Below are 10,809 nucleotides of genomic sequence, written 5' to 3'. Positions count from 1 at the left end.
CATTTTCGAGATATTTCCCAGGTTTCGTTTCATTTATGACTTGTTTAAAAGGCCGTTCCCAGTATACGCTAGATGGTTTCTGATAGTGTTTTATAGGGCTATTAACATATTTAAACTAAATGAAGATCGTATGTGCCAGATTTAAGATATTCAACTTTCAAAGCTAAGTTGGACAATGTAATAATTTAAATCATTTTCGAGATTCTCCTCAGGTTTCATTCATATATGACTAATTTATATGGAAGTTCATGGTATACGCTAGACGGTTTCTGGTAGTGTTTTATAAGGCTAATTACATATTTAAACTAAATGAAGATCGTATGTGCCAGATTTAAGATATTCAACTTTCAAAGCTAAGTTGAACAATGTAATAATTTAAATCATTTTCGAGATGTTTCCCAGGTTTCGTTTCATTTATGACTTCTTTAAAAGGCCGTTCCCAGTATACGCTAGATGGTTTCTGATAGTGTTTTATAGGGCTATTAACATATTTAAACTAAATGAAGATCGTATGTGCCAGATTTAAGATATTCAACTTTCAAAGCTAAGTTGGACAATGTAATAATTTAATTCATTTTCGAGATTCTCCTCAGGTTTCATTCATATATGACTAATTTATATGGAAGTTCATGGTATACGCTAGACGGTTTCTGGTAGTGTTTTATAAGGCTAATTACATATTTAAACTAAATGAAGATCGTATGTGCCAGATTTAAGATATTCAACTTTCAAAGCTAAGTTGAACCATGTAATGATTTAAATCATTTTCGAGATATTTCCCAGGTTTCGTTTCATTTAAGACTAGTTTAAAAGGCCGTTCCCAGTATACGCTAGATGGTTTCTGATAGTATTTTATAGGGCTATTAACATATTTAAACTAAATGAAGATCGTATGTGCCAGATTTAAGATATTCAACTTTCAAAGCTAAGTTGAACAATGTAATGATTTAAATCATTTTCGAGATATTTCCCAGGTTTCGTTTCATTTATGACTTGTTTAAAAGGCCGTTCCCAGTATACGCTAGATGGTTTCTGATAGTGTTTTATAGGGCTATTAACATATTTAAACTAAATGAAGATCGTATGTGCCAGATTTAAGATATTCAACTTTCAAAGCTAAGTTGGACAATGTAATAATTTAATTCATTTTCGAGATTCTCCTCAGGTTTCATTCATATATGACTAATTTATATGGAAGTTCATGGTATACGCTAGACGGTTTCTGGTAGTGTTTTATAAGGCTAATTACATATTTAAACTAAATGAAGATCGTATGTGCCAGATTTAAGATATTCAACTTTCAAAGCTAAGTTGAACCATGTAATGATTTAAATCATTTTCGAGATATTTCCCAGGTTTCGTTTCATTTAAGACTAGTTTAAAAGGCCGTTCCCAGTATACGCTAGATGGTTTCTGATAGTATTTTATAGGGCTATTAACATATTTAAACTAAATGAAGATCGTATGTGCCAGATTTAAGATATTCAACTTTCAAAGCTAAGTTGAACAATGTAATGATTTAAATCATTTTCGAGATATTTCCCAGGTTTCGTTTCATTTATGACTTGTTTAAAAGGCCGTTCCCAGTATACGCTAGATGGTTTCTGATAGTGTTTTATAGGGCTATTAACATATTTAAACTAAATGAAGATCGTATGTGCCAGATTTAAGATATTCAACTTTCAAAGCTAAGTTGGACAATGTAATAATTTAAATCATTTTCGAGATTCTCCTCAGGTTTCATTCATATATGACTAATTTATATGGAAGTTCATGGTATACGCTAGACGGTTTCTGGTAGTGTTTTATAAGGCTAATTACATATTTAAACTAAATGAAGATCGTATGTGCCAGATTTAAGATATTCAACTTTCAAAGCTAAGTTGAACAATGTAATGATTTAAATCATTTTCGAGAAATTTCCCAGGTTTCGTTTCATTTATGACTAGTTTAAAAGGCCGTTCCCAGTATACGCTAGATGGTTTCTGATAGTGTTTTATAGGGCTATTAACATATTTAAACTAAATGAATATCGTATGTGCCAGATTTAAGATATTCAACTTTCAAAGCTAAGTTGAACAATGTAATAATTTAAATCATTTTCGAGATGTTTCCCAGGTTTCGTTTCATTTATGACTTGTTTAAAAGGCCGTTCCCAGTATACGCTAGATGGTTTCTGATAGTGTTTTATAGGGCTATTAACATATTTAAACTAAATGAAGATCGTATGTGCCAGATTTAAGATATTCAACTTTCAAAGCTAAGTTGGACAATGTAATAATTTAAATCATTTTCGAGATTCTCCTCAGGTTTCATTCATATATGACTAATTTATATGGAAGTTCATGGTATACGCTAGACGGTTTCTGGTAGTGTTTTATAAGGCTAATTACTTATTTAAACTAAATGAAGATCGTATGTGCCAGATTTAAGATATTCAACTTTCAAAGCTAAGTTGAACAATGTAATGATTTAAATCATTTTCGAGAAATTTCCCAGGTTTCGTTTCATTTATGACTAGTTTAAAAGGCCGTTCCCAGTATACGCTAGATGGTTTCTGATAGTGTTTTATAGGGCTATTAACATATTTAAACTAAATGAATATCGTATGTGCCAGATTTAAGATATTCAACTTTCAAAGCTAAGTTGAACAATGTAATAATTTAAATCATTTTCGAGATGTTTCCCAGGTTTCGTTTCATTTATGACTAGTTTAAAAGGCCGTTCCCAGTATACGCTAGATGGTTTCTGATAGTGTTTTATAGGGCTATTAACATATTTAAACTAAATGAATATCGTATGTGCCAGATTTAAGATATTCAACTTTCAAAGCTAAGTTGAACAATGTAATAATTTAAATCATTTTCGAGATGTTTCCCAGGTTTCGTTTCATTTATGACTTGTTTAAAAGGCCGTTCCCAGTATACGCTAGATGGTTTCTGATAGTGTTTTATAGGGCTATTAACATATTTAAACTAAATGAAGATCGTATGTGCCAGATTTAAGATATTCAACTTTCAAAGCTAAGTTGGACAATGTAATAATTTAATTCATTTTCGAGATTCTCCTCAGGTTTCATTCATATATGACTAATTTATATGGAAGTTCATGGTATACGCTAGACGGTTTCTGGTAGTGTTTTATAAGGCTAATTACATATTTAAACTAAATGAAGATCGTATGTGCCAGATTTAAGATATTCAACTTTCAAAGCTAAGTTGAACCATGTAATGATTTAAATCATTTTCGAGATATTTCCCAGGTTTCGTTTCATTTAAGACTAGTTTAAAAGGCCGTTCCCAGTATACGCTAGATGGTTTCTGATTGTATTTTATAGGGCTATTAACATATTTAAACTAAATGAAGATCGTATGTGCCAGATTTAAGATATTCAACTTTCAAAGCTAAGTTGAACAATGTAATGATTTAAATCATTTTCGAGATATTTCCCAGGTTTCGTTTCATTTATGACTTGTTTAAAAGGCCGTTCCCAGTATACGCTAGATGGTTTCTGATAGTGTTTTATAGGGCTATTAACATATTTAAACTAAATGAAGATCGTATGTGCCAGATTTAAGATATTCAACTTTCAAAGCTAAGTTGGACAATGTAATAATTTAATTCATTTTCGAGATTCTCCTCAGGTTTCATTCATATATGACTAATTTATATGGAAGTTCATGGTATACGCTAGACGGTTTCTGGTAGTGTTTTATAAGGCTAATTACATATTTAAACTAAATGAAGATCGTATGTGCCAGATTTAAGATATTCAACTTTCAAAGCTAAGTTGAACCATGTAATGATTTAAATCATTTTCGAGATATTTCCCAGGTTTCGTTTCATTTAAGACTAGTTTAAAAGGCCGTTCCCAGTATACGCTAGATGGTTTCTGATAGTATTTTATAGGGCTATTAACATATTTAAACTAAATGAAGATCGTATGTGCCAGATTTAAGATATTCAACTTTCAAAGCTAAGTTGAACAATGTAATGATTTAAATCATTTTCGAGATATTTCCCAGGTTTCGTTTCATTTATGACTTGTTTAAAAGGCCGTTCCCAGTATACGCTAGATGGTTTCTGATAGTGTTTTATAGGGCTATTAACATATTTAAACTAAATGAAGATCGTATGTGCCAGATTTAAGATATTCAACTTTCAAAGCTAAGTTGGACAATGTAATAATTTAAATCATTTTCGAGATTCTCCTCAGGTTTCATTCATATATGACTAATTTATATGGAAGTTCATGGTATACGCTAGACGGTTTCTGGTAGTGTTTTATAAGGCTAATTACATATTTAAACTAAATGAAGATCGTATGTGCCAGATTTAAGATATTCAACTTTCAAAGCTAAGTTGAACAATGTAATGATTTAAATCATTTTCGAGAAATTTCCCAGGTTTCGTTTCATTTATGACTAGTTTAAAAGGCCGTTCCCAGTATACGCTAGATGGTTTCTGATAGTGTTTTATAGGGCTATTAACATATTTAAACTAAATGAATATCGTATGTGCCAGATTTAAGATATTCAACTTTCAAAGCTAAGTTGAACAATGTAATAATTTAAATCATTTTCGAGATGTTTCCCAGGTTTCGTTTCATTTATGACTTGTTTAAAAGGCCGTTCCCAGTATACGCTAGATGGTTTCTGATAGTGTTTTATAGGGCTATTAACATATTTAAACTAAATGAAGATCGTATGTGCCAGATTTAAGATATTCAACTTTCAAAGCTAAGTTGGACAATGTAATAATTTAAATCATTTTCGAGATTCTCCTCAGGTTTCATTCATATATGACTAATTTATATGGAAGTTCATGGTATACGCTAGACGGTTTCTGGTAGTGTTTTATAAGGCTAATTACATATTTAAACTAAATGAATATCGTATGTGCCAGATTTAAGATATTCAACTTTCAAAGCTAAGTTGAACAATGTAATAATTTAAATCATTTTCGAGATGTTTCCCAGGTTTCGTTTCATTTAAGACTAGTTTAAAAGGCCGTTCCCAGTATACGCTAGATGGTTTCTGATAGTATTTTATAGGGCTATTAACATATTTAAACTAAATGAAGATCGTATGTGCCAGATTTAAGATATTCAACTTTCAAAGCTAAGTTGAACAATGTAATGATTTAAATCATTTTCGAGATATTTCCCAGGTTTCGTTTCATTTATGACTTGTTTAAAAGGCCGTTCCCAGTATACGCTAGATGGTTTCTGATAGTGTTTTATAGGGCTATTAACATATTTAAACTAAATGAAGATCGTATGTGCCAGATTTAAGATATTCAACTTTCAAAGCTAAGTTGGACAATGTAATAATTTAAATCATTTTCGAGATTCTCCTCAGGTTTCATTCATATATGACTAATTTATATGGAAGTTCATGGTATACGCTAGACGGTTTCTGGTAGTGTTTTATAAGGCTAATTACATATTTAAACTAAATGAAGATCGTATGTGCCAGATTTAAGATATTCAACTTTCAAAGCTAAGTTGAACAATGTAATGATTTAAATCATTTTCGAGAAATTTCCCAGGTTTCGTTTCATTTATGACTAGTTTAAAAGGCCGTTCCCAGTATACGCTAGATGGTTTCTGATAGTGTTTTATAGGGCTATTAACATATTTAAACTAAATGAATATCGTATGTGCCAGATTTAAGATATTCAACTTTCAAAGCTAAGTTGAACAATGTAATAATTTAAATCATTTTCGAGATGTTTCCCAGGTTTCGTTTCATTTATGACTTGTTTAAAAGGCCGTTCCCAGTATACGCTAGATGGTTTCTGATAGTGTTTTATAGGGCTATTAACATATTTAAACTAAATGAAGATCGTATGTGCCAGATTTAAGATATTCAACTTTCAAAGCTAAGTTGGACAATGTAATAATTTAAATCATTTTCGAGATTCTCCTCAGGTTTCATTCATATATGACTAATTTATATGGAAGTTCATGGTATACGCTAGACGGTTTCTGGTAGTGTTTTATAAGGCTAATTACATATTTAAACTAAATGAAGATCGTATGTGCCAGATTTAAGATATTCAACTTTCAAAGCTAAGTTGAACAATGTAATGATTTAAATCATTTTCGAGAAATTTCCCAGGTTTCGTTTCATTTATGACTAGTTTAAAAGGCCGTTCCCAGTATACGCTAGATGGTTTCTGATAGTGTTTTATAGGGCTATTAACATATTTAAACTAAATGAATATCGTATGTGCCAGATTTAAGATATTCAACTTTCAAAGCTAAGTTGAACAATGTAATAATTTAAATCATTTTCGAGATGTTTCCCAGGTTTCGTTTCATTTATGACTAGTTTAAAAGGCCGTTCCCAGTATACGCTAGATGGTTTCTGATAGTGTTTTATAGGGCTATTAACATATTTAAACTAAATGAATATCGTATGTGCCAGATTTAAGATATTCAACTTTCAAAGCTAAGTTGAACAATGTAATAATTTAAATCATTTTCGAGATGTTTCCCAGGTTTCGTTTCATTTATGACTTGTTTAAAAGGCCGTTCCCAGTATACGCTAGATGGTTTCTGATAGTGTTTTATAGGGCTATTAACATATTTAAACTAAATGAAGATCGTATGTGCCAGATTTAAGATATTCAACTTTCAAAGCTAAGTTGGACAATGTAATAATTTAATTCATTTTCGAGATTCTCCTCAGGTTTCATTCATATATGACTAATTTATATGGAAGTTCATGGTATACGCTAGACGGTTTCTGGTAGTGTTTTATAAGGCTAATTACATATTTAAACTAAATGAAGATCGTATGTGCCAGATTTAAGATATTCAACTTTCAAAGCTAAGTTGAACCATGTAATGATTTAAATCATTTTCGAGATATTTCCCAGGTTTCGTTTCATTTAAGACTAGTTTAAAAGGCCGTTCCCAGTATACGCTAGATGGTTTCTGATAGTATTTTATAGGGCTATTATCATATTTAAACTAAATGAAGATCGTATGTGCCAGATTTAAGATATTCAACTTTCAAAGCTAAGTTGAACAATGTAATGATTTAAATCATTTTCGAGATATTTCCCAGGTTTCGTTTCATTTATGACTTGTTTAAAAGGCCGTTCCCAGTATACGCTAGATGGTTTCTGATAGTGTTTTATAGGGCTATTAACATATTTAAACTAAATGAAGATCGTATGTGCCAGATTTAAGATATTCAACTTTCAAAGCTAAGTTGGACAATGTAATAATTTAAATCATTTTCGAGATTCTCCTCAGGTTTCATTCATATATGACTAATTTATATGGAAGTTCATGGTATACGCTAGACGGTTTCTGGTAGTGTTTTATAAGGCTAATTACATATTTAAACTAAATGAAGATCGTATGTGCCAGATTTAAGATATTCAACTTTCAAAGCTAAGTTGAACAATGTAATAATTTAAATCATTTTCGAGATGTTTCCCAGGTTTCGTTTCATTTATGACTTGTTTAAAAGGCCGTTCCCAGTATACGCTAGATGGTTTCTGATAGTGTTTTATAGGGCTATTAACATATTTAAACTAAATGAAGATCGTATGTGCCAGATTTAAGATATTCAACTTTCAAAGCTAAGTTGGACAATGTAATAATTTAATTCATTTTCGAGATTCTCCTCAGGTTTCATTCATATATGACTAATTTATATGGAAGTTCATGGTATACGCTAGACGGTTTCTGGTAGTGTTTTATAAGGCTAATTACATATTTAAACTAAATGAAGATCGTATGTGCCAGATTTAAGATATTCAACTTTCAAAGCTAAGTTGAACCATGTAATGATTTAAATCATTTTCGAGATATTTCCCAGGTTTCGTTTCATTTAAGACTAGTTTAAAAGGCCGTTCCCAGTATACGCTAGATGGTTTCTGATAGTATTTTATAGGGCTATTAACATATTTAAACTAAATGAAGATCGTATGTGCCAGATTTAAGATATTCAACTTTCAAAGCTAAGTTGAACAATGTAATGATTTAAATCATTTTCGAGATATTTCCCAGGTTTCGTTTCATTTATGACTTGTTTAAAAGGCCGTTCCCAGTATACGCTAGATGGTTTCTGATAGTGTTTTATAGGGCTATTAACATATTTAAACTAAATGAAGATCGTATGTGCCAGATTTAAGATATTCAACTTTCAAAGCTAAGTTGGACAATGTAATAATTTAATTCATTTTCGAGATTCTCCTCAGGTTTCATTCATATATGACTAATTTATATGGAAGTTCATGGTATACGCTAGACGGTTTCTGGTAGTGTTTTATAAGGCTAATTACATATTTAAACTAAATGAAGATCGTATGTGCCAGATTTAAGATATTCAACTTTCAAAGCTAAGTTGAACCATGTAATGATTTAAATCATTTTCGAGATATTTCCCAGGTTTCGTTTCATTTAAGACTAGTTTAAAAGGCCGTTCCCAGTATACGCTAGATGGTTTCTGATAGTATTTTATAGGGCTATTAACATATTTAAACTAAATGAAGATCGTATGTGCCAGATTTAAGATATTCAACTTTCAAAGCTAAGTTGGACAATGTAATAATTTAAATCATTTTCGAGATTCTCCTCAGGTTTCATTCATATATGACTAATTTATATGGAAGTTCATGGTATACGCTAGACGGTTTCTGGTAGTGTTTTATAAGGCTAATTACATATTTAAACTAAATGAAGATCGTATGTGCCAGATTTAAGATATTCAACTTTCAAAGCTAAGTTGAACAATGTAATGATTTAAATCATTTTCGAGAAATTTCCCAGGTTTCGTTTCATTTATGACTAGTTTAAAAGGCCGTTCCCAGTATACGCTAGATGGTTTCTGATAGTGTTTTATAGGGCTATTAACATATTTAAACTAAATGAATATCGTATGTGCCAGATTTAAGATATTCAACTTTCAAAGCTAAGTTGAACAATGTAATAATTTAAATCATTTTCGAGATGTTTCCCAGGTTTCGTTTCATTTATGACTTGTTTAAAAGGCCGTTCCCAGTATACGCTAGATGGTTTCTGATAGTGTTTTATAGGGCTATTAACATATTTAAACTAAATGAAGATCGTATGTGCCAGATTTAAGATATTCAACTTTCAAAGCTAAGTTGGACAATGTAATAATTTAAATCATTTTCGAGATTCTCCTCAGGTTTCATTCATATATGACTAATTTATATGGAAGTTCATGGTATACGCTAGACGGTTTCTGGTAGTGTTTTATAAGGCTAATTACATATTTAAACTAAATGAATATCGTATGTGCCAGATTTAAGATATTCAACTTTCAAAGCTAAGTTGAACAATGTAATAATTTAAATCATTTTCGAGATGTTTCCCAGGTTTCGTTTCATTTAAGACTAGTTTAAAAGGCCGTTCCCAGTATACGCTAGATGGTTTCTGATAGTATTTTATAGGGCTATTAACATATTTAAACTAAATGAAGATCGTATGTGCCAGATTTAAGATATTCAACTTTCAAAGCTAAGTTGAACAATGTAATGATTTAAATCATTTTCGAGATATTTCCCAGGTTTCGTTTCATTTATGACTTGTTTAAAAGGCCGTTCCCAGTATACGCTAGATGGTTTCTGATAGTGTTTTATAGGGCTATTAACATATTTAAACTAAATGAAGATCGTATGTGCCAGATTTAAGATATTCAACTTTCAAAGCTAAGTTGGACAATGTAATAATTTAAATCATTTTCGAGATTCTCCTCAGGTTTCATTCATATATGACTAATTTATATGGAAGTTCATGGTATACGCTAGACGGTTTCTGGTAGTGTTTTATAAGGCTAATTACATATTTAAACTAAATGAAGATCGTATGTGCCAGATTTAAGATATTCAACTTTCAAAGCTAAGTTGAACAATGTAATGATTTAAATCATTTTCGAGAAATTTCCCAGGTTTCGTTTCATTTATGACTAGTTTAAAAGGCCGTTCCCAGTATACGCTAGATGGTTTCTGATAGTGTTTTATAGGGCTATTAACATATTTAAACTAAATGAATATCGTATGTGCCAGATTTAAGATATTCAACTTTCAAAGCTAAGTTGAACAATGTAATAATTTAAATCATTTTCGAGATGTTTCCCAGGTTTCGTTTCATTTATGACTTGTTTAAAAGGCCGTTCCCAGTATACGCTAGATGGTTTCTGATAGTGTTTTATAGGGCTATTAACATATTTAAACTAAATGAAGATCGTATGTGCCAGATTTAAGATATTCAACTTTCAAAGCTAAGTTGGACAATGTAATAATTTAAATCATTTTCGAGATTCTCCTCAGGTTTCATTCATATATGACTAATTTATATGGAAGTTCATGGTATACGCTAGACGGTTTCTGGTAGTGTTTTATAAGGCTAATTACATATTTAAACTAAATGAATATCGTATGTGCCAGATTTAAGATATTCAACTTTCAAAGCTAAGTTGAACAATGTAATAATTTAAATCATTTTCGAGATGTTTCCCAGGTTTCGTTTCATTTAAGACTAGTTTAAAAGGCCGTTCCCAGTATACGCTAGATGGTTTCTGATAGTATTTTATAGGGCTATTAACATATTTAAACTAAATGAAGATCGTATGTGCCAGATTTAAGATATTCAACTTTCAAAGCTAAGTTGAACAATGTAATGATTTAAATCATTTTCGAGATATTTCCCAGGTTTCGTTTCATTTATGACTTGTTTAAAAGGCCGTTCCCAGTATACGCTAGATGGTTTCTGATAGTGTTTTATAGGGCTATTAACATATTTAAACTAAATGAAGATCGTAT

Source organism: Phalangium opilio, unplaced genomic scaffold (assembly GCF_054372755.1).
Source record: "Phalangium opilio isolate 3A_F unplaced genomic scaffold, DU_Popi_V2 ptg000063l_1, whole genome shotgun sequence".
Lineage (NCBI taxonomy): Eukaryota > Metazoa > Arthropoda > Arachnida > Opiliones > Phalangiidae > Phalangium > Phalangium opilio.
Note: the sequence above shows the minus strand (reverse complement) of the source record.